Source organism: Siphateles boraxobius, unplaced genomic scaffold (genome assembly GCF_051911475.1).
Source record: "Siphateles boraxobius isolate OS27281-9 unplaced genomic scaffold, OSU_SipBor_1 155, whole genome shotgun sequence".
Lineage (NCBI taxonomy): Eukaryota > Metazoa > Chordata > Actinopteri > Cypriniformes > Leuciscidae > Siphateles > Siphateles boraxobius.
The window spans coordinates 49,792-72,769 of NW_027508761.1; the positions used below are offsets into that span (position 1 = coordinate 49,792).

The 22,978-nt window shown below is 38.8% G+C and overlaps 1 long non-coding RNA gene across 2 annotated transcripts in view; it reads right to left on the reverse strand.

The window, feature by feature from the left end:
• Positions 1-5,749: 5,749 nt before the first annotated feature.
• LOC143738846 (uncharacterized) overlaps positions 5,750-22,978 on the reverse strand; it is a 58,953-nt gene continuing 41,724 nt past the window's right edge. For both annotated transcript variants that reach the window (XR_013204054.1, XR_013204053.1), the window contains 3 exons: positions 6,930-7,196; positions 6,494-6,583; positions 5,750-6,017 (listed from right to left, as the gene is read on the reverse strand). This is a non-coding gene — a long non-coding RNA (uncharacterized LOC143738846). The remainder of the gene's footprint in view (positions 6,018-6,493; positions 6,584-6,929; positions 7,197-22,978) is intronic.

A 22,978-nucleotide genomic window follows, 5' to 3' on the forward strand; every position in this document is an offset into this window, starting at 1 on the left:
CCATGATGACTCGCTTGGTTTAATCCTCAAATGTAAGTCGCTTTGGATAAAAGCGTCTGCTAAATGACTAAATGTAAATGTAAATGTAAATGTAGGTGACGAAATGGTCCTGGTGGGGCTGGGGTATGTGCTGCTGGTGTAGTGGCTGCTGGTACATCATTATTTTTCTGACATGTAACACACCTCTTGGCTGTTTCTGTGGCTACATTTCTGAATTTTGGATTCCACCACTGATTTGAGAACCTGTGATTCATCGTTGCTGGACCACTGTGACCCAAATTGTGTATTTGTTGAGCCAAATATGGCAACAGTGATTCGGGAGCAACATACTTTTCCCCTTTGGTCCAGCACCCGGATGAATCCACTGTGGCTCCTTTGTCTAACCATGTCCATGCTTCATACAGAGGAACGTCTTTGTACAGATCAATTATTGATTCAGGAGGCATAATTGTCTTCTGTGCTGCACTACCTGAACACACTTGTACAGTTGCATAGAAACAAGCCTGTTTAGCTGCTATATCAGCAAGAGCATTACCTTTAGCTTCCGTAGTATTAGTTGTGAGATGTGCTTTCACTTTTATCACTGCTAATTTCTTTGGAAGTTTCATGGAAAACATTAGATCTTTCACTAATTCAGCATGCTTAATGGGGGATCCAGCAGAAGTTAGAAACTGTCTGGTTTGCCAAATGACACCAAAATCATGAATTACCCCAAAAGCATATCTGGAATCTGTGTAGATATTAGCAACTGATCCTGAAGCTAGCGTGCATGCTCTTGTTAGGGCTACTAGTTCTGCAGCTTGAGCTGAAAAATGATCTGGAAGACGTCCTGAAGCTAACACTTCCGTGGTGGACGTTACTGCATAACCTGCTCGTCTGTTACCTTCAATTACTTGAGCTGACCCCCAACGTCTCCTGGTCTTCGCTTCTAAGTCTCCTACACTTAAGAAGAACAAGGTTTACAACACTCTGTAGTTTTAAAACACATAATTCAATGCAAACACAAAGATGACTGAGAGATGAGCAAATAAACGTTCCTCAAAAGCCTGATGATCATATTTGAGACTCACATTTTAACATGATTTTTCTAATAAATTATGTATGATAATCAAGTAAACCTAAACTGCTACAGTGCACTAATTGTTCAAATATTACTATAACAATATCAAAGTTATTCTTACGTTTACTTTATAAAAATGAAAGATTTCACAGCAAAAAGACCTTGTGAACCACAAGCTGAAGGGGGACGTTTGCACAATTGTAAAAAAAGGTATTTTACTTGCTAAAAAGTGTAAACTATCTATCAGACGACAGAAGGCATGTAGTAGATCGAGTACAGATGGTTTTTCAGAAAAGTTTTGATCATGTTTATGATATTATATTTTGCAAAGCAAATATGATATTATGGGTTCATTTAAGAGAGTTTCCCTCTATGATTTGGTGTCCTTCATATGTCAACATTTATTTTTCCTATGCTTTCTTGCATTTTCTATTTGTTTTGTTTTTATAGGTAGTGACATTAGTTATATGACTGTTTTTTTTATGTAGAAATGGTTTTATGAATATAATGCATTAATTATTTAATTGGCTAGAAAATGCGCTGTAAATATTGCTATTAAATTATTTTTATGATTTAAATCCTCATCCGGTAATCAGAAAAACCTAAGCAAGTCATGATCATTCATTGGATTCATCCTCACTGACTCACAGATGACAAAAGTCAGGTATCCGTGTGTGTTTCCTCTCAGGGCCCGTCATTACGCTGGAGGATTCAACGAGTGGCGTCAGCGGGAAGATCTGCGAGCAAGAGTCGAGCATAAAACTTGACAACAGAGGAATAATGCTTATTTCAGGACCTAAGACTATGATTATGAATTTATACTCCACTTGACTGTTAAAATTACAGCAGAGACCAAAAATGTATTCATCAAATGTGTCTTTGGCAAAGACTCAATAAATATTGCATTGTTTATGATACACTTTGTTTGTTTTTATGCCATATCATTTTGTCACCATAAATGGACCGAGCGAGTTGAACACGTTGAAACCGAAAGTGATATATTGACAATGAATATCAAACTGCGCACTATACAGCCCTCCCATTTAAACCTAACAAATAATTAAGTAGTATAGTGACATGAATAAACAGGAACAGGCTGAGGATATCATCAACTGCGATATTATTGTAAACACAGCTCGTGAATTCCCATTTGAGATCTAATGAGCCAAAACAAATATTAGAGTATCTCAACCTGTCACATTCACAACTAAATTTTCTACAAAATGAAGGGATGACAATGAAATGAAATGGTTCATCAGAGTGTTTTTCCCGCACATTATTATGACGGTGCCGGTGAGACTCAAACACTCACCGCTTTGAGAAAAGCTCTGCTTTAACCCTTTCATGCATGAATTATGATAACCTCAGTCAGGATTTTTTTTCCTTTGTGTTTTTATTGCTCTTAGGGCATGAAAAACAATATTTGAAATTTTCTTTTTTTTAACACATTTTTCAAAGAGATTTTCAGATGTCCACTTGAGTGGACAGCATGCGTTTATGGTTTAAACTGAAGAGATACTGTCTGTATTAAACATAATACAGTAATCAAACATATATAGTGTCTGTATTTAACAAACCAATTAATACAATTATAAAATCATGTGAAACTATAAAATATATACAAAAAATAAAAATGTGAAATGTTGCAAAGGCATCGTACGAAACGGCATCAGACAAAACAGCCTCAGACATATTTCGACATAATATCTTGTTATTTCGACATAATAACTTGCTATTTTTCGACATAATAAGGGGGCATTCTAATCTGCATTATTATGCGTTTTATAATGGTTTTCTATGGGAGGAAAATGCTAAACATTTAATTAAACGCGTTGCGTTAATATTCTCATCTGATTTTTTGTAGTATAGCCTACTTTATTATGATTTTAGTATCATAAAGATTAATACATGCACGTACAATTAACCGTGAACTTGATAAATGTGACAGATATGTTTTACACAAACAAATGCCTTTAAACGTATGTGCAAAATTCAGAATTAAATGAATGTGCAGCAATAGAGGGCTACTAAATAAGCGCATTTAGTTTCATATTTGTTAAAATATTAGAATGTTATTTTTTTTTCCATGTTGATTATGAAAAAGTGAACAGCATGAGTAAGATAGGATGCGCAATATATGGGTAAGACATGATTTTGACCACTTCATTAAGTTTTGTTTTGTAGAAAGTGAATTTCGTTTTGAATAAATTGTATCTTAATTTTAATCATTTTTTATCAACCAATTGCCTGGATTTAATAAATAAGAGGCAAATATAGCAGACAATTATAATCATTATGGAGGCGCCGGTGTGTCACTTGCATTGCAGTGAACTGGAGCGCATCTCATCATAAAGTTAAACTCAGTGTATGGCTCACAGACATGAAAAATATATCTATTTTTCAAAAAAATGTTTACAGCAATGTTAAATCAAGCAGTCTAATAGCTCGAAAGAAGGCTTTAACTTCACGATCGTGAAAACTATCAGTTTGCCAACATACAAGCTAGCTAGTTGAAATGTCATCTAACTTTTTAAACGTGCAAATAAAACTCCCGAAATGCATGTTCTCTTCTGTATACAACGTAATTAGTGTAACATTTGATGAAAGCACATATATAAATATATCATGACGGGTTATCTCCTCCATCAGCTGTTGTTGTATCTGATCTGGGCCGGGTTTCCCGATAACGATCGGGTTTCCCGATAACGATCGATAACGATATCGGGTTTCCCGATAACTTAGCTTTTAAGAGTGCAAGGTTACTAATGCACTTAACATAAACGCGCGAGAAGAGAACGCGTTCTACGTGCTACTTAAGCGTTGCTGTCCATTCGGGAAGTGCTGGAATATAACCTTATATGGAATCATATTCTGAACGTTTAACCTAATAATCGTCATTTGTTGTGGATTAGAAATTAAGACAAGTCTAGGCCTATATGAAGCACCTATACAGGCGGAGGCACTGACAAAATGGCTGAACAAAAAACAAAAAAAAAACAAGAGAAGATACCTTTCAAAAAGATTCAATTAAATGTCCTTTTAGAGGAGATAGAGCGAAACAAAGATTTTATTTTTAACAGATTTAAATGACACCATACAAATAAGGAAAAACAAAACATCTGGGAGGACATTGCAAACTCACTGCAACCGGTGTTCAAAGATCAGTCCGCAAGAAATGCCCAATACATGGCTGGTTTTCGTGCACGTCAGCAAGTCATTGACAGATTTTTTTTAAATTTATTTGTATTTTGCCCAGTCTTTAAAGCATATTTCCCACATTACTTATTGTATGATTTTTTTGTTCATTCATTTAATTTGTGTATTTCTATTTTTTGTTCCCTTTTTAATTATTTTATATATAAATTCATTAAAACAAAACACGAGTACAATAAAGTGTACAATAAAGTACAATCAAAACCTTATATTATACTCACGTTGCAGTGTAATCTGTTAAATCTAGATAAAAAAGTGTAATCTGCCGGTTGTCCTGCAGGAGACCTCATAAATCTGTCTTCTTACGATGCACTTGGGGATTAACGATTACTCCAGAGCACTCATAGTTCTACGAAGATTTTCAAGTGCTATTTAAGTTACGATGCTTTTGGGAAACAGACCATTAAGATCAGTCGTACGATCGTTTTTACGAACTTCTTAGGCTTACGATGCTTTTGGGAAACCCAGCCCTAAACCGCGTACATGTGACGTCACATGGGGCGGGGCAATGCGAACCTCTAAACTCCACCTGAGTCCGTTTTGTCCGATGCCGTTATGTCTGATGCCTTTGTGTCTGAGGCTGTTTTGTCTGATGCCTTTTTGTCTGATGCCGTTTCGTCTGATGCCTAATTGTACGAGACCTAGGCTACCTGACACCTGACATTGTTTTTATGAAAAAAATAAAAAATATGCACCAAACAAGCCACTTTGAAATTTTGCTGTTTTCATGCATAGGGCCTACAAAAGTTGGGTGACCCTCCCCCTAGACTTATAACGAGATTCTTACGAGATTCTCCGCCTCTTTTGTTGCATAGCTTGGAGATCAACCTCCTGTACAGCCACGAATTTTCGTGAGTGTTGCTTCCAGTAAAATGACCCTAAATGAGTACACAAATAACGTATGAATAAGAGCTAATTCGTGAGATTGACATGTGAATGCATATTAATTTAGCAGCAAAGTTTGACATTGTTTATGGTTATAGTTTGAAATGTGGGACTTCATAAATGTTGATGCAGCAATTTAAAGCCCACTATATTTGCAGCCTAATTGTGTAGCAACATAAACGTTCATCATCTAATTAGCACCGGTGTTGGGAGTAACGCGTTACAAAAGTAATGCATTACAGTAACATATTACTTTTTGCTGTAACGCAGTAATGTAAGGCATTACTAATCAATTTCCAGTCATATTTTACTCGGTACATGTTCAGTAACGCTTGCGTTACAACACACTTTTGAAAAATCAAGTATTACCTGTTCATCAGTCAATAGCCGCGTGTGGTGCACAAGTTTTTGATTTATTTAATTCATCTGAAAAATGAATGCCATTTTACAGTATTTTATTTTACTTTTTGTTTTTAAAGATATGGAATGAGAAATTTTAACTGTTTTTGAGATTATTATTTCAGCATAAAACAATTGTAGTAAAGTAAAGTGAATTTGGTGTTGTTCACATAAACACACTGACACAGGCACTGAGGGTTTGAATATTGAGTTTACTGAGGAATAAAACAGTTTTCACAGTTCCTCTATAGGCTACAGTATGGCAGCTCATTGTGTGTCTGTTATTATATCAGACAAACTATTTTCTGCATGCGGTCGGTTAGTGTTTAATTTTAAAGGGTTCCAGAGGGTCACTGGCGGTTTTAGGGTACTGGACTCCGAGCACAGTCAGTTTCTCTCCATGGCAGGAGAGAGCTTGAAATATCATCACATGAAGGTACTTCTCTACTCCGACCTTCACCTGAGAGAGAGAGAGAGAGAGAGAGAGAGAGAGAGAGAGAGAGAGAGAGAGAGAGAGAGAGAGAGAGAGAGAGAGAGAGAGAGAGAGAGAGAGAGAGAGAGAGAGAGAGAGAGAGAGAGAGAGAATACACATGCATTTATGTGATCTCTTCCAAGTAAAACTGTAGTCTGTTCACATTGATCCATGACACCGCGAACATATTTCTACGAGTTCTGCTACAGTGACCATTGCAAACTAGATTTGAGTGTCCAGCAACGCTACACAGTTGAGAAAAGTTTTCTGTTATACAAATGCAGAGAAACTTTATACAGTGAAGTTTTTTACAGTGAAGAAATTGTATCTTTCAGAGAGGACGGAAAAATGACACATCACACCCGTTTAGGACACACTGTCTGCCATAGTTCGCTTGTTGATATTAGAAACATACAAATTTTGCTGAAAGTATTTCTGTGAAACAATACAAAACACTCATTTACCTTGACCAGATAGTTTTTTCCTGCCACAATCTGATGCCTGAAGGTTTTAGGAATGCAAACATCAAAATGGACTCCAGCCTGCTTCCCTGCCTGAATAAACAAATACACATTTTAGGCCCTGTCCGCACGGAGACGCGTTTAGCTGTATACGTACAAATTTTTTTATCGGATCGGCGTTTCGTCCAGACGGATCCGGCGTTTTGGGACATATTCATCTAAATTATTATTTTAAAAAGATTTCGTTTATTGGTCTCTAGGGAGGTACGTCTAGCAGTCAGATATCATAAAACTCAAGTGAAATGTTTTGTGATTTGAAGTGAAAAGGAAAACATTTTTTTTTTAAATAACACATTTTACAGCATCAAAATAGATAATTTTACTTGGCTGTGTTTTAACAAAAACACATTTACTACAAGAGTGATTTTCTGTCTCTTACCTCAGTGCAGATGTTCTCCACATCTGCATTGACAGGCTCCTCTGTGCTCCATCCTCCCAAAATTTGCTTTGCATCAGTCATTGTGCTGGTGATCAAATCTGGATAATAAACTGTATTATCAGGCAGTTTGTCTCACAGATTGATTCTGATCCACTATTTATGCTGCCAAAATCGCATGACGTCACATTGTAATTCCATGTGTTCACATCAAAGGGAGTGAATGAATAGGCGGAGTTTCTCTTTGGGGTGTTGTGTAATATTCAGTTCCTGTGAAACAGAAAAGAAGATACTCTGAAGAACATTGGGAACCATTTAAACTAATATTGGTGCTGATTGACTTCCATTGTATGTACAAACAACATAACTGACGCATTTTTCAAAATATGTTCCAGAGAAGAATGAGTCACACAACTTTGAAACAACATGAGTGCGACAGAATTGTTATTTTTGAACGAACTATCCCTTTAAAATTGACCCACAAAAGGATAATGTTTTTTTTTAATTTAGTTAACAAAATACAGAGCAATGTTTAACAGTTTAGAGAATCTGAGATAACATGTTTTCTATTTGAATATTTTGTAAAATGTAATTTATTCCTGTGATAATAGCTGAAAGTTCACCATCATTACTCCAGTCTTCAAAGAATTGATGAATAAATTTTTTTTTTTTTTAAATAATCAGTATCTTCTACAGAGTACAAATTTTTAGAGTAAGAAAAGAAAAACATTAAAAAATGTGTTTTTGTGTACAGATACAGTATGTGTGCGGATCATCTGATCATGTCTTCTCGCTTAAATGTCATTATCAAATACAAATGTGGTTTGCATGATCTCTGTCAACATGAGCGCTTTACTCTTCAAAATAAAGCTTCTTTATTGGCATCGATGGTTCATGAAGAAACTTGAACATCCATGAACCTTTCTATTAACAAAAAGTTATTTATAGTGGATTTTTTTAAAAGATTTTTTTTAAATGTTTTTCACTCTAAAAGAAGGTTCTTTTAAAAACTGTTCACTAAACAAAAATAGTTCTTCTATCCGGCATCGCTGTAAAAAAAAACATTTTGGAAGCTTTATTTTTAAGAGTACAAGATGTTATAATTTGAGAAATGTTTCAGATGCTTCAGAAATAATTCTAATATGCGTAAAAGTGCGTATCTATACCACGAATTTAATTTCTCCATATATACGCCAAAAATGGTTTTTGCGTGCATATGCTACGCACTGTAAACCCCTTGGGTAGGATTAGGGTGTGAGTGCGTCTTACACGCCATAAAGTGCGTATCATATACACGCAAAAACTATTTTTAGCGTATAAATGACACGAGAAATTAAATTCGTGGTATAGATGAAATTGTTTACACACACATGACTATGTTGTTGTTGCCGTAGAATAAATAATCAATGTACAAATGAAACAAACTGGCACATTATTATCAGTGTGAATCATTGACGGTGACGAACGCAGCATTCATATAAATAATAATGTTAGGACTGTTTCAAAAAAATCATTTTATGACTGTATCATTTATCTCTTAATTCCTTTCATAACTTTTTTAATTTCCCTTGCTTTTATTTTGTGTTTATTTTCTATGCAAAGCTCTTTGAATTGCCATAGTGTGATTATTTTAATTCCTTTCTATGTAAAGAATTTTGAATTGCCACAGTGTATGAAATGTGCTATATAAATAAACTTGCCTTGCCTAATGGTGCGTTCACACCGGACGCGAATAGCGCGTCAGGCGCGAGTGATTTCAATGTATGTTAACGGTACTGATCCACTTGTCCGTGCGACACTTCAGTCGCGCCGCACTCCACTTTATTCCTATGGGTGACGTCACGCGACTTTAACGCGCCCGCAAAGCATCCCGGGAAGGCGGCGCTTCATTGTGAAAAATGCTGCGCGTCAAAAAGCTGGCCGATGCCCATCTTTATGCAAATGAATCCGTCAAACGCGACGCGTCTATCCAATAGAAGTAGTCTCTCGAGGGGCCTTTGTTCTAGACTGGCTGCTGGGTCAAAACCACGCCCATAGCGGTAAACTTGAGGAACGCCCATCAACTAACAAATGTGGAGAGGCGTGCGACACCACGCTTCAGTCGTGTCGCAAAAGTGGATCAGTACTGTTAAGTCAATGCAAAGACGCGTTACGCGCGTAAAAAATTCCTGCGGCGCGAATGAGGCGTAGAGCGCGGCAGACGCGAATACGCCTCGTTCGCGCGAATGGCGCGAATTGAGCGTATGGCGCGTTAAGCACGTTACGCGCGAATGATTTACGGTACTGATCCACTTTTGCGACACGACTGAAGCGTGGTGTCGCACGCCTCTCCACATTTGTAAGTTGATGGGCGTTCCTCAACTTTACAGCTATGGGCGTGGTTTTGACCCAGCGGCCAGTCTAGAACAAAGGCCCCTCGAGAGACTACTTCTATTGGATAGACGCGTCGCGTTTGACGGATTCATTTGCATAAAGATGGGCATCGGCCAGCTTTTTGACGCGCAGCATTTTTCACAATGAAGCACCGCCTTCCCGGGATGCTTTGCGGGCGCGTTAAAGTCGCGTGACGTCACCCATAGGAATAAAGTGGAGTGCGTCTTTGCATTGACTTAACATTGAAATCACTCGCGCCTGACGCGCTATTCGCGTCCGGTGTGAACGCACCATAAGCGTGCATTTCTGAGCGTTATTCCCTGTTCTGTTTCTCCGTTTCCCTGGACTCTCGACCTTTGCCTGTATCCTGGACTGTTTGCGAACCTGTGCTGCCTGTCTCGACCTACGCCTGTTTACACCATGAGTTATTGGATTGCCCTTGTTTATTTGTGTACCTGGTTTATTTCTGTTTATGTTCAAGTTATAATAAATTTCTGCACATGGATCCGACCGCCTCTGTCCGTACGTTACAACCAAAGTGAATGAATACATCTTATATATATATATATATATATATATATATATAGGTTTTCTTGTTTTTCCAGAAAAACAAAGCAAAAACGTTTTGACATATATTTCACAACATATGCATTTTGTGTGGGCTGCGCTTCAGTGAAGTTTCATCAGAAACATTTTGAAATCCATCATCCGTGACACTGTAGGCCTACATGTCAACCATGATGTCAACTGGCAAATGCAACTCCAAAGAAAAATATAAAACTGAAGATACTGAAAACAGCCGCATGACGTCTCATAAACAGCTTTCAGTTCACATAATCACAGGCTTTACAGGTAAAAAAAAATGCAATTTGGGACTTTATGTTTAGGAACATTTTGTCCCAATCTTCAAGCAGATCCTTAAAAAAGTAAAAAAAAGATGAAAGAAAAATATCAATAATTTCCTAACAATACTTAGAGTAAACCTCTAAAAAACATTGCTCAAAATATTTATTTTTTAAATAATATTTTTAAGTTCAACACATTTCACCACAGCAAACACTGCCTGAGACATAGTAAAGGGGGAACAATAAATAATACAAAAATCAAGTATGACAACACAATATAAATAGATGTATATATAAAAAAAAATGAAAAATACAATTGAACCAACAAAAAATGACAGGAAAAAAAAAAAAAAAATTATACCATTATCACTAATCCAAGCTATCAATTGTTTTTTTTTTTTTTACGAATAGTTAACAAGTAAAAAAGTCTTTTTTTACAAAAGGCTTTTTAATTTACATGTGACTTTAAATTACAATATGTGACTCAATTCAACAGCTTTATTATGTGACGGTCTCATAAACAACCGGTGTAATCTCCTGCATTTGAAGAAGAGATGAGAATAAACTGAATTAATAAGGTGTGATATGTAAGCTGTGTAAGATCTTTAGCTGAATCACTCTTGTCCTTTTGCACAGAGCAAGTCAGGATCTGAGGGGAAAAAGTTTTGCTTCTATATGGGTTGTATTTAAACATTACAGGCTCAAACATGTAAGTTATACATGAACAGAACAATTTACATATGAAATGTATGAACATTTAAATCACTTTATGCACAATGTTCAATTTATCCTGCCATTCGCACCAAAACTCCTGGGCCCGGTTCCCCAAAACGTTCTTATCGCTAAGTAGCCTAGTTCTTAACCTATTCCTTAACCTCTCTCTTAACCTGATGGCACGATTCCCGACACGTTCGTACGCTAAGTATATCTTCTGTAAGTCACACTTTCGTAAGGTTGGTCTGGACCATTCGTAAGCTCTCTCTTAGCGTTGTTTGAGCTCAAGACGCTAGTCGCCGCCACTGTGCAGCAGTCTTTAGAAATCAGCGCAGCGCAGTACAAGTCAAACTATGGTATGTTGACAATGTTGTGGCTCAACAATGATTTTATGTTACGGACATTTTAAGACTAATAATAAAATATGTTTGCAATGGATACAGGCCTATTTATGAAGTTGACTTTATTTGGTATCAGAACTAATATGGTGGTAATTAGCCTAGGCTATTTCGCAATGTCACTAAAGCATTTAAATTGGCAATCACTTTTGATAATTAAAATCTGGCAAACAATTTAGCTCTAAATGGCTAAGATCTATAAATGGGTAAGCATGGTGGCGTCCAGTAAGCGATCAACTATGGCAGCGATCCAACATGTCCTTGTATTGAATCAAAGACGGCGCCGGCCGCGGAGCCGTTTAGTCCACGGATGTCAATTTTTTTATTCGGCAAAACTTAAGCCCTTTTGACATTTTGCCTGACGTGGCTATATTAAAAAAAAATTCGCCTCCCAAGACAACTCATTATGCAGCTGCTGGACCTTCTCAGACCTGCGCTTACCACCATATTCTGTATCTAACTCTCTCTCTCTGTTCATGTAGACCAATGGCAATCAATAGGCCTACCGCATTAAACAACTGTAGTAAGTAACTGCAGCTGCTTGCCAATCAATTCTGATTGTAAAGTACCTTACCATTAATATAAAAGTGTATTACATAATTTTTGGAAGTCGTTAAACCCATGTCAAGCGGCACAAGTGGCACAACGGGATAAGGAGGGTGGATGATTAGCGAGGGATACCCGGTTCGTCTACCCGTCACAACATATCGTGTGAACATATACTGACAATTTGATAATTTAATTAATAGTCTATATTTTACTGATAACTTAAACTATGTTAAAATAAATGTTACTGGAATAATTTGAGGAATGTTTCATTTGCATAGAACGTGTTGTCTTTCTTAACGCCGTATTGCTCCTTCGCGTGAATTGGAAAATCGATTCCTGAGCAATCGATGCCAACTAATTCAGCACCTTCACTTGGGACAGCGCCTTTGTAACGTCGAACGTAAGAGGCAGCGTCTTAAGAAGCTTCCTAAGGGACACTTCGGGGAACACACATAAACAACTTTGGTATAATATATATTTTCGAGTCTTCTTAGCGCGCTAAGATTGAGCGTTATCGGGGAACCGGGCCCAGATTAGTAGTAGATTTTACTGAGACCTGTTCTGAGGCTGATTGGTGTATTCATCTGCATACTGCTGTAAGGATTGATTTTCCTGCTTAAATAAAATAACAAAGACATTTGTTTTATTGTTTTCCACCCCCTCTTTCTTCCACAAGGAACATTTGGAATTCCTAAAGACACAGGGGTGCTGACTGCTGATAAGACTCAAGGCCAAACTGGGTGTACTTCGGGGGTCTATGAAATTGTCCCACCTTTTTTACGTTGGGGGAAGTTGTATTTATCTGATTGGTCAGTTTAAATGTCTCACATTTGGGTTATAGTCACATGGTCAGAGAAAGGATAAAAGGGGACTCTTTCTATGCTCTGTCTTTTTCTATGCTCTGCTCTCTTCTGACTCTCTGGGTCCCTTTCTTGGGTCTCTCTCTCTCTCTCTCGCTAGGGATTGTGGGTAGTGGGAAGAATTAGAGTTCGGGAGCACATGAGAGTTTGTTTACTTTAATCTTGTTTTTTCGTTTTCTTTTTTATAAGATTTCGTTAAAGAGTTTAGTTTATTTAACAAACTTATTTTTGAACGCCGACTGAGGTCGGCAAACCTAGATAAATGGGGTCAAGCGGAGATTTCTCACGCTTGACTCTTAGACACGGTTTGAAATGCACACCTGATGATTCAATATCTGTGGAAGATGTGGTGGTTGCAGTCAGCGAACAGGTTGGTGGGTTAAATATCAAGTCAGCTTCAAGGATGAACAAATTGTTGTTGTTTTTCTTGCCGATGTTCAGATGGTTGATGGTTTGGTTGAACGCGGAATTACGATTAACGATATGTTTGTGCCAGTACTGCCGTTATCGAGTCCATCTAAGAAAATCGTACTGTTGGAGCTACATTAGTTTGCTTTCAGTAGTGGTAATTTTGTTAATTAATTAATTTGTTTATTATTATTATTTTGTTCACATTAGTAATATATATTTTGGTAATGTTCTTTTGTTTGTTTGTTTAGTTAATTGTTTTTATTTATATGTTTAGTCTTTATTTTTGGTTAGTTTAATAATTGCAATGTTGATTTAGACACCTGAGGGCAGTATTGGGCACAGGTGAGGGTAAATATAGGTAGGAAGTAGGAGGTGGCCTGTAGCACCTGGGTGATGGGCACATGGTTTTTTACCAGCGCGAGAGATGCTGTATTGCTTGCTCAGTTGGATCAAATAAACCACCCACAAACCCTGAATCCAGCCTTGAATTTGATTTATTTCTTGCCTGCGTACATCACCTGCCCAGAGTGCTAGAAGTTGTCGTTTGAAGGTTTGATTTAAGTTTAATTTCCTTTTGTTTGTTGACAAACGGCCACTACAACAAGTAAAAAACCCGCTCATTGATTAAAGAAAGAAGAAGAACTTTCCTTGGAATTAGCTTCGGATATTATTGGGATACCCGATGGAAAATCAGTATGGATTGTTTTATTTACCATTTATGGATTATCTGCTGGCATGAGACAGAGGCCTTGCCCGAGCTAAGAAATCTCCAGTTGGTATGTACTGCAAGAAATGCCGTATAGGAAAACGGTTTCATGAAGAGGTACGTGATCTTGAACTGCTTTAATTGGCTGTGCGCTTGTTGAATTATCAACCCACTGGGTGGCCTATACATTCATAAAAGGGTAAAGCCAGTGCTGTGTGTGCTTGTGTGGATGAAGAGGATTTGTTGTATAAAACAAAGTTGTTTCGATAAAGATCGCCATCTTTGCTAACCTTGTTGCCCGATTGTGAACATTCACTGATATTGTCAACAATTAGGCTACAAGTTTGCAACAAAATGACTGATGTGGAGAGGCCGGAATCAAAGCGGTCAATCAAATTGACTTCTAAAGGAATGTGCTTTTACATACAAACTTGTCAAGAAAAACGCACTGCAAAAACTAACCAGGCTAAGAAGCTTATGGATAAAATCCGTGCCTTAATGGAATTAACTGAAAATGCCGACGTGGTGAACACTCAGCTCGCTTTGTTCATTAAGTGTTATGAAGAAGCACTCGATATACATGAAACATTTATGGAATTGCCTCTACCAGATGATGAAATACTCACCACTAAAACTAAAACCTTTGAGGAGAAGATGAAATCATGTCATGCATTTGTTGAAGATGTGAAGGAGTGGCTGTCTAAAGCTGGTTATCCATACTCGCAGCCAAAAGAACCTATCGACGCAGGATGTGTTGACGATGGAATACAACCTGAAGACAGTATTTCTAACGTCTCAAGTGTAGGAGCAAGTTCTGTAAAATCACGCACCACCGGCATATCAAAGATTTCTGCAACATCCACGGCGCGCATTAATGCGGAGGCCGAGAGAGCAGCTCTTCTTAAACGCTCCGAAGCTTTAAAAAGGAAACATCATATAGAAGCGCAGGAGGAAAGGCTTCGTAGAGAAAAAGAGCAATTAGCGCTTGAAACAGATTTGGCAGCTACAACTGCAAGGCTTCAAGTTTTTGAAATTAATTCATCACAGTGCGGTTCAAGACGATCTGATGGAATGAACTCTTATTTGGAGAGGAGCAAAGCTCAAAGATCCATCTGTTTAGATCCTCTTGTCAAAGCTTTTGTCCCACATGAAAATGATGTTCTTGCTGTACCTGATCCTGCAACAGTTGTTAGGCCAAGACAAGGATTTGCTGAGCAAATGTATGGAAGGCCGTTTGGGCCAGAAGCTCCGTATCAAGAAGTACAGACTGCAAATGGACGTCAAATGGGACATATGTTAAACTCTCAAACTCAAAGCGGTAACAACAAAAATGACATGGTGGGCATTATGCAAAAACAAAACGAAATCACTGCACTGTTGGTTCAGCAAAATATATCCTCTGTTCTTCCTCCAAGAAATCTGCAAGTTTTTGATGGAGACCCTCTTCAATATAAATCCTTCATTAGAGCCTTTGAAAATGTAGTGGAGAAGAAAACGAATAATCCCAGCGACTGTTTGAGCTTCCTTGAACAATACACTAGGGGGCAGCCAAAGGATCTTGTGCATAGTTGTCAGCATATGCCTCCAGATCAAGGCTATCACAGAGCCAAGAGTCTTCTTGCTCAGCACTTTGGAGATGAACATAAAATTGCATCTGCCTACATGGAAAAAATATTTAACTGGACACCCGTTAAAGGTGAAGATGTAAAAGGATTACAATCATTCTCTCTGTTTCTCAGAGGATGTTCAAACCTAACAGAACAAGTAATGTATATGAGGGAACTGGACTTACCAGCTAACATGTGGAGTATCATTTTAAAACTTCCTTACAAACTAAGAGAAAACTGGAGGAATATTGCATGTGATCTGCAAGAAAGAAGTGGACAGAGGGCTACATTCATTGATCTTGTAAATTTTATTGAGAGACAAGTGAAAATTGTTACAGATCCAGTTTTTGGAAACATTCAAGATCCTCAACATCCTAATGTCAAGGCCTCCTGTAGCAGTCAGCTACGACAAAGAAGGAAGGAAAGCAGCTACGTTACGAATGTCACTCCTGTGAGGGAAGAAGCTATGGCACGGCCTGCAGAACATGGCACACCCTCCACTCATTGCTGTCTTTTCTGCCTGCAGAGAAACCACACACTAGGTCAGTGCTCACAGTTTAAGGCCAAGGCACACCGGGACAAGATCAACTTCATTAAGGACAAGGGTATTTGTTTTGGTTGCCTGAAGGTAGGCCACACGAGCAAGGACTGCAGGAGTCGATTGGATTGCCATGTATGTCATCAGAAACACCCCGGGGTCCTTCATATAGAAAGACAGGATAAAGGCACATCTGTAAGACAAGCCAAACTACCTGTGAGCCTTTCAAGTGATTCAATCGTAACCTTTCAGACGTGTGGCCATATTGGGGCCGGTGTGGAAGATGATTCTACCTTCTCTATTGTTGCAGTAAAGGTTAGAAGCAAACTGACTAATAAGATCATGCAGACATATGCTTTTCTGGATCCTGGCAGTTCCGGCACATTCTGTACAGAAACCATGGCGAAAAGGTTAAATTTGCGAGGTAAGAAGACAAGCATTTTGTTGAGAACAATGGGCCAACGAAAGGTTGTGAATGCTCATGTTTTGTCAGGTCTTGAAGTGTCTGGCATGGGTGTTGAAGATTTCATAGAGCTTCCTGATGTTTTGACTCAAAGAACTATACCTGTGTCTACACTTAATATTCCACGACAAGCAGATATTGATCCATGGCCGTATTTGAAGGATGTAACACTCTATGACATTCATGCAAATGTAGATCTGCTTATTGGAACTGACGCCCCTAAGGTTTTGGAGCCGTGGGAAGTAATAAATAGCCTAGATGAGGGCCCATACGCTGTCAGAACCAGGGTTGGCTGGGTCATTAATGGTCCTCTTCATGGTGGAAGCTGTAGAGGTAAGAGTGGTTATTCTGCTGTAACAGCAAATCGCATCTCTGTTGAACATCTGCAAGAAATGCTTGTTAAGCAGTATCACCATGACTTTAATGAGAAATCATCAGAAGAGCAGATTGAAATGTCCAGAGAAGATATTAAGTTCATGGATATTGTCAGTAGCACAGCAAAGCTAATTGGAGGTCATTACTGTATTGATTTGCCATTCAGAAAGGAAAATGTAACCCTGCCGGATAATCGTTATATAGCAGAACAGCGCTTATGTAGCCTGAAAAGAAAGTTTGACAGGAACAGTGTTTTTAAGGAGGAATATATCACGTTCCTAAATGCAATAATATCACAGCGACATGCTGAGCCAGTTCCTCTTGACCAGCTGACACAGAACAATGGGAAAGTGTGGTATATACCTCACCACGGTGTGTATCATCCTCAGAAGGGCAAGCTAAGAGTTGTTTTTGACTGTGCAGCCTCATACAAAGGAACATCGCTCAATAGTCAGCTTTTGCAAGGCCCCGATTTCACCAACAGCCTCATTGGAGTTTTAGTCCGATTTAGGCAGGAGCCTATTGCAATAGTGGCTGATATCCAATCTATGTTTCACCAGGTTCATGTCTCAAATAAGCACGTTAACTTTCTCCGCTTCCTCTGGTGGCCAGGTGGTGACACTGCACAGGCTTCGCAGGAATATCGCATGAAGGTACATCTATTTGGAGCTGCATCATCGCCAAGCTGTGCCAATTATGCCTTAAGGAGAACTGCAGATGACAACGCAGAACACTTCCCTCCAGAGGTTGTGAGTACAGTGAAAAACAATTTTTATGTTGATGATTGCCTCCGTTCAATGGCCTCAGAAGAGGAAGCTAGGAAAATGATCGAGGATTTAACTGCACTTTGTCAGAAAGGAGGATTCACTCTGTCAAAGTGGGTCAGCAATAGTCGTGCAGTGTTGCGCTCTGTCAGCGAAGTCCACAGAGCAAAAGACATGATGGAGCTAGATTTGGATACAGATCAACTTCCTGTTGAACGTACATTAGGACTACAAAGGTACGTTGAGACTGACCAATTTGGATTTAAGGCCTCAGCACACGAGCAACCACGGACGAGAAGAGGAATTCTTTCGGTGGTCAGCTCCCTTTATGACCCATTGGGCTTCCTTGCTCCATTCAGCATGATGGCTAAGTTGTTACTGCAGGAACTCTGTAAAAGAAACCTAGGATGGGATGAAGATATTCCCCATGTTCTCGCTAAGCAATGGGCTGGTTGGTTGGAAGATCTCCGCAAGGTGGCAAAGTTTAAGATCGATCGTTGCATTAAGCCTAACGACTTTGGCAACCCTGTCACTATACAGCTTCACCACTTCTCTGATGCCAGTGAGGTTGGGTATGGAGCTGTCTCTTACTTAAGACTGGAAAGGGATAATAAAGTGCATGTTGCATTTATGATGGGGAAGGCCAGAGTTGCTCCGCTGAAGCAGATGACAATTCCTCGCCTGGAGCTAACAGCTGCAGTCCTCGCTGTAAGAGTAGACCGCATGCTACGGAAGGAGTTGCAACTTAGGCTGGAGAAGTCAGTTTTCTGGACCGACAGCACAACAGTCCTTAAATATATATCAAATGAAAACCGGCGATTCTATACCTTTGTGGCCAACAGAATTGCAGTCATCAGGGAGGCAACTGATATTGATCAGTGGAGGTATGTGGGGACAAAGGAAAACCCAGCAGATGAAGCGTCAAGAGGAATGAGGGCAGAAGATCTCCTGAATGGAAGGAGATGGATAATGGGACCTGATTTCCTTTATAAGTCCAAGGATGGGTGGCCTAAATTAGATGTAGACCTTCAGGTGATTCCTGGCGCTGACCCTGAGATCAAAAGGGTCTTGACAGTGAATGCTGTTGTTAAAGACACAGACAATGCTATGGGCCACCTGATTCATTACTTTTCATCTTGGAAGAGATTGCAGGTAGCTGTAGCTTGGCTTCTTAAGATCAAAGATACTCTTGTGTTATTGGGACATAGGAGAAAGGAGCTTTATGCCTCTGCTGACCTCAGTATGGACACTACAGACTGTCATCAACAGGTGGAAAGCCAAATGCAGAGCTTTAAGGCTACGCTCAAAGGACAGAGTCTGACGCCTCAAGATGTGACCAGGGCAGAGCTGTCAATCATCCGGTATGTACAACATCAACGGTTTAAGGATGAAATTACCTCGCTGCAGAGTGGTGTGAAATCCATATCCAAGGACAGTCCACTGTATAGATTGGACCCAGTGATGGATGGTGAGATTCTCAGAGTGGGTGGTCGGTTAAGCAAAGCCTCACTGCCAGTGGAATCCAAGCGTCCTGCTATTCTGTCAAAAGACCTGCATGTATCAACATTAATTCTGCGCCATATTCATCAGCAGATAGGTCATACTGGAAGAAATTATATGTTGTCCAGTTTAATGCGGAAGTATTGGATTATAAATGCAAACTCTGCTGCAAGAAAGGTTATATCAGATTGTGTTGTTTGCAGACGCAACAGAGGAAGACTCCTTGAACAAAAAATGGCGGACTTACCAGCTGAAAGAGTGTTGCCTGATGAAGCCCCTTTCACTCATGTTGGCATTGATTATTTTGGGCCCATTGAAGTTAAAAGAAGCAGAAGTCTTCTCAAAAGATACGGAGTGCTCTTCACCTGTATGACCAGTCGTGCTGTACACTTGGAAGTAGCATACACGTTGGATACAGACTCCTGTATAAATTCTGTGAGAAGGTTCATCTGCAGACGAGGCCCAGTTTCAACTCTCAGGTCTGACAACGGAACTAACTTTGTTGGAGCCAGCCGTGAACTCAAGGAGAGTCTGACTGCTCTGAATCATGGTAAAATTCAAGGAGCCTTTCTTCAGGATGGTATAGAATGGAGATTTAACACCCCATCAGCTTCCCATCAAGGCGGCGTTTGGGAGCGCTTGATTCGCTCAGTGAAGAGTGTTCTTACCTCAGTCCTTAAACAGCAGACCCTGGATGATGAAGCGCTCCAAACAGTTTTTTGCGAAGTTGAAGCAATATTGAATGATAGGCCTATTACAAGGGCCTCAGATGATTCAAATGACCTGGAAGCTTTGACGCCGAATCACATTCTGTTGTTGAAAGGTAAACCAATTATGCCACCAGGATTGTTTGACAGAAATGATCTGTATGTCAGAAAAAGATGGAAGCAGATACAGTACATGGCGGAACTCTTCTGGAAGAGATGGATTCTTGAGTACCTGCCATTGATGCAACAGAGACAAAAATGGACAGCACTAAGAAGAAACCTTACACCTGGAGATGTTGTTCTTGTGGCAGATGCTACAGCTTCAAGAGGCTCTTGGATGATGGGGAAAGTTTTGGATGTCAGATCAGATGTGAATGGGCTTGTGCGCTCTGTCCGCCTCCAAACGAAGACCAGCATCTTAGAGAGGCCTGTGACGAAGCTGTGCCTGCTGCTGGAGGCGGCAGTATGAACACATGAAGTTACTCTCTCTCTTTCTCCTTGTCTGCCTCTATTATTCTCTTTCTTTCTCTTTTCCTTGCAGGTGCGGCAAGACGTCTGCGCCTTATATATTTAAAATACATAGTGCGTAGCTCCGTTTTTGAGAGTTCAGTAATTGTGATAATGCACAATTAGGGGCCGGAGTGTTGGAGCTACATTAGTTTGCTTTCAGTAGTGGTAATTTTGTTAATTAATTTGTTTATTATTATTATTTTGTTCACATTAGTAATATATATTTTGGTAATGTTCTTTTGTTTGTTTGTTTAGTTAATTGTTTTTATTTATATGTTTAGTCTTTATTTTTGGTTAGTTTAATAATTGCAATGTTTGATTTAGACACCTGAGGGCAGTATTGGGCACAGGTGAGGGTAAATATAGGTAGGAAGTAGGAGGTGGCCTGTAGCACCTGGGTGATGGGCACATGGTTTTTTACCAGCGCGAGAGATGCTGTATTGCTTGCTCAGTTGGATCAAATAAACCACCCACAAACCCTGAATCCAGCCTTGAATTTGATTTATTTCTTGCCTGCGTACATCACCTGCCCAGAGTGCTAGAAGTTGTCGTTTGAAGGTTTGATTTAAGTTTAATTTTCTTTTGTTTGTTGACAAACGGCCACTACACGTACTATCGAACGTTCCTCCGTTCATAAAGAACGAAACTATCCAAGGCGTTCTTGAAATATATGGCAGATTAACAGCACCTATAAAAATGATTCCGTTGGGTCTGAAAAATCCGAATATCAAGCACGTTATGTCTTTTAGACGCTTTACGTACATGATATTGAATGAGCAACAAGATCCGCTCAATTTAGCAGTAAAACTCAAAAACGAAGGCAAAGATTATAGGCTACAATCTTTATTAGCTCAGATCACATCCGGTGTTTTGCGTGCGGAGGACACGGGCATGTTAGGCAAACATGTCCAAATAAACAAACAGATAAGTCATCTAATCCGCAAATAATTGAGCAACACGTTGGACAAGATAATGTTCTTGTTCCTGCTGTTGAAACAGCACCTAAAGAAAACACTGATGTAGGCTTAATAAGAGACGTAGAAAATCATGATACGGGTGAGGAGATTGTAAATCTAGCAAGTGTAGAAAAATCCACTCTGATTATAAATGAAGAGGACAAACAATTAGAAAAAGAGCAAACAGTTATAGAAGATGATAAAACAGAAGGTGAAAGAGAGGAAGCTGAGGAAGAAAGCTATACCCAGATGTCCAATGTGAGTTCTGGATATGCTATTTCTGAAAATGATTCAGATCAGGATCTTGAGAGTACAGATAGTCTTTCTGATGTAAATGATGCTGAAAGATCGGAGTCGCTTGGCTCTAGATTGTACACAGTAAAGCAAATCAATGACTTTCTAGATAGTACTAAGGGAGTTCGCAAACCACAAATAGAGACGTTTTTCCCTGATTTGAGGCGATTTTTGGTGACATGTAAAATGGCAATGAACAAAGCAACCTTTGAGGAACTAAGTAGACAGAAGCGTTATCGCCTTAAGAAAATAATAACAAAGGTAAAAAACACGGTAAAACATAATGTAAAGAAGGTTTGAATATTCTTTTCTTTTTTTTTAAATGGAGAGAAGAGAATTTATAGCCTGTGTTTGGACGCTTTTTGTCTCTTTATTAATAGTCAGCATCATGGCATCCTTAAACTTTGGATCTTTGAATGTTAATGGGTGTCGTGGTGCTGAAAAAAGGTGTGCTTTGTTTGATTTTTTTTAATTGGAAAAAATCTGGTATAGTTTTTCTGCAAGAAACACACACAGATTTGAATAATCAGGTGCAATGGCTAAGTGAGTGGAAAGGTAAAACTTTCGTTAGCCATGGTTCAAATGTTAGTGCCGGTGTAGCAGTTCTTATTTCTTCAGATGTACAAGTACAAGATAGCAGAGCTGAAGAAGTTATACCTGGCAGAATGCAAATTATAGAATTTAAGTTATATGAGTTATTTTTTTCTCTTATTAACATTTATGATCCTAATGACGGTGTAGAAAGAGTTTCTTTTTTCAAAAAATTAAAAAATGTTATTTCAAAAATTCCAAATAATAGAATAATAATTTTAGCTGGTGATTTTAATTGTACTCTTGATTATACTATGGATCGGAATCATGTTGAACCTAATCTCAATTCGTCTGAAACTCTCAAAACTGTTATTCGTTTTCACAATCTTGTAGACGTTTGGAGAGAAGCCTTCCCTAGAGATAGAATATACATGGTTGAAAATTAATTCTGACACAGTCTCTGGTGCAAGACTTGATAGATTTTACGTTCAAAAGAATAATAGAGGAAGGTTTTTTAATAGTAAAATTTTGCCAACATCATTTTCTGATCATCATTATATTGCGGTAACTATGACCATAAAACAGAGCACTTCCCACCATCATATTGGGCGTTTTAACAATAGATTATTGCAAGATAAGTCTTTTGTACAATATTTTACTTTGTTTTGGAGAGAGTGGAGAGAGAGAAAGTTACAGTATAAAAATTTAGGCCAGTGGTGGGATACTGGAAAAGTACAGATCCAGCTTTTTTGTCAGCAATATACAAGGAGCCGTATGATGGAACTGAAAGAAAAGGTCCTGTTCTTGGAAGAGCAAATTCTCCAGTTAAGCAGTTCCATCAGTGATGGTGAAGAGACAGAAACTGCAAAAATGCTTAAAGAGTACAATTTGATTTTAAAGAATTTGTATGAAGAAAGAAGTCGCTGTGCGTCGATACGGGGAGAATATCTT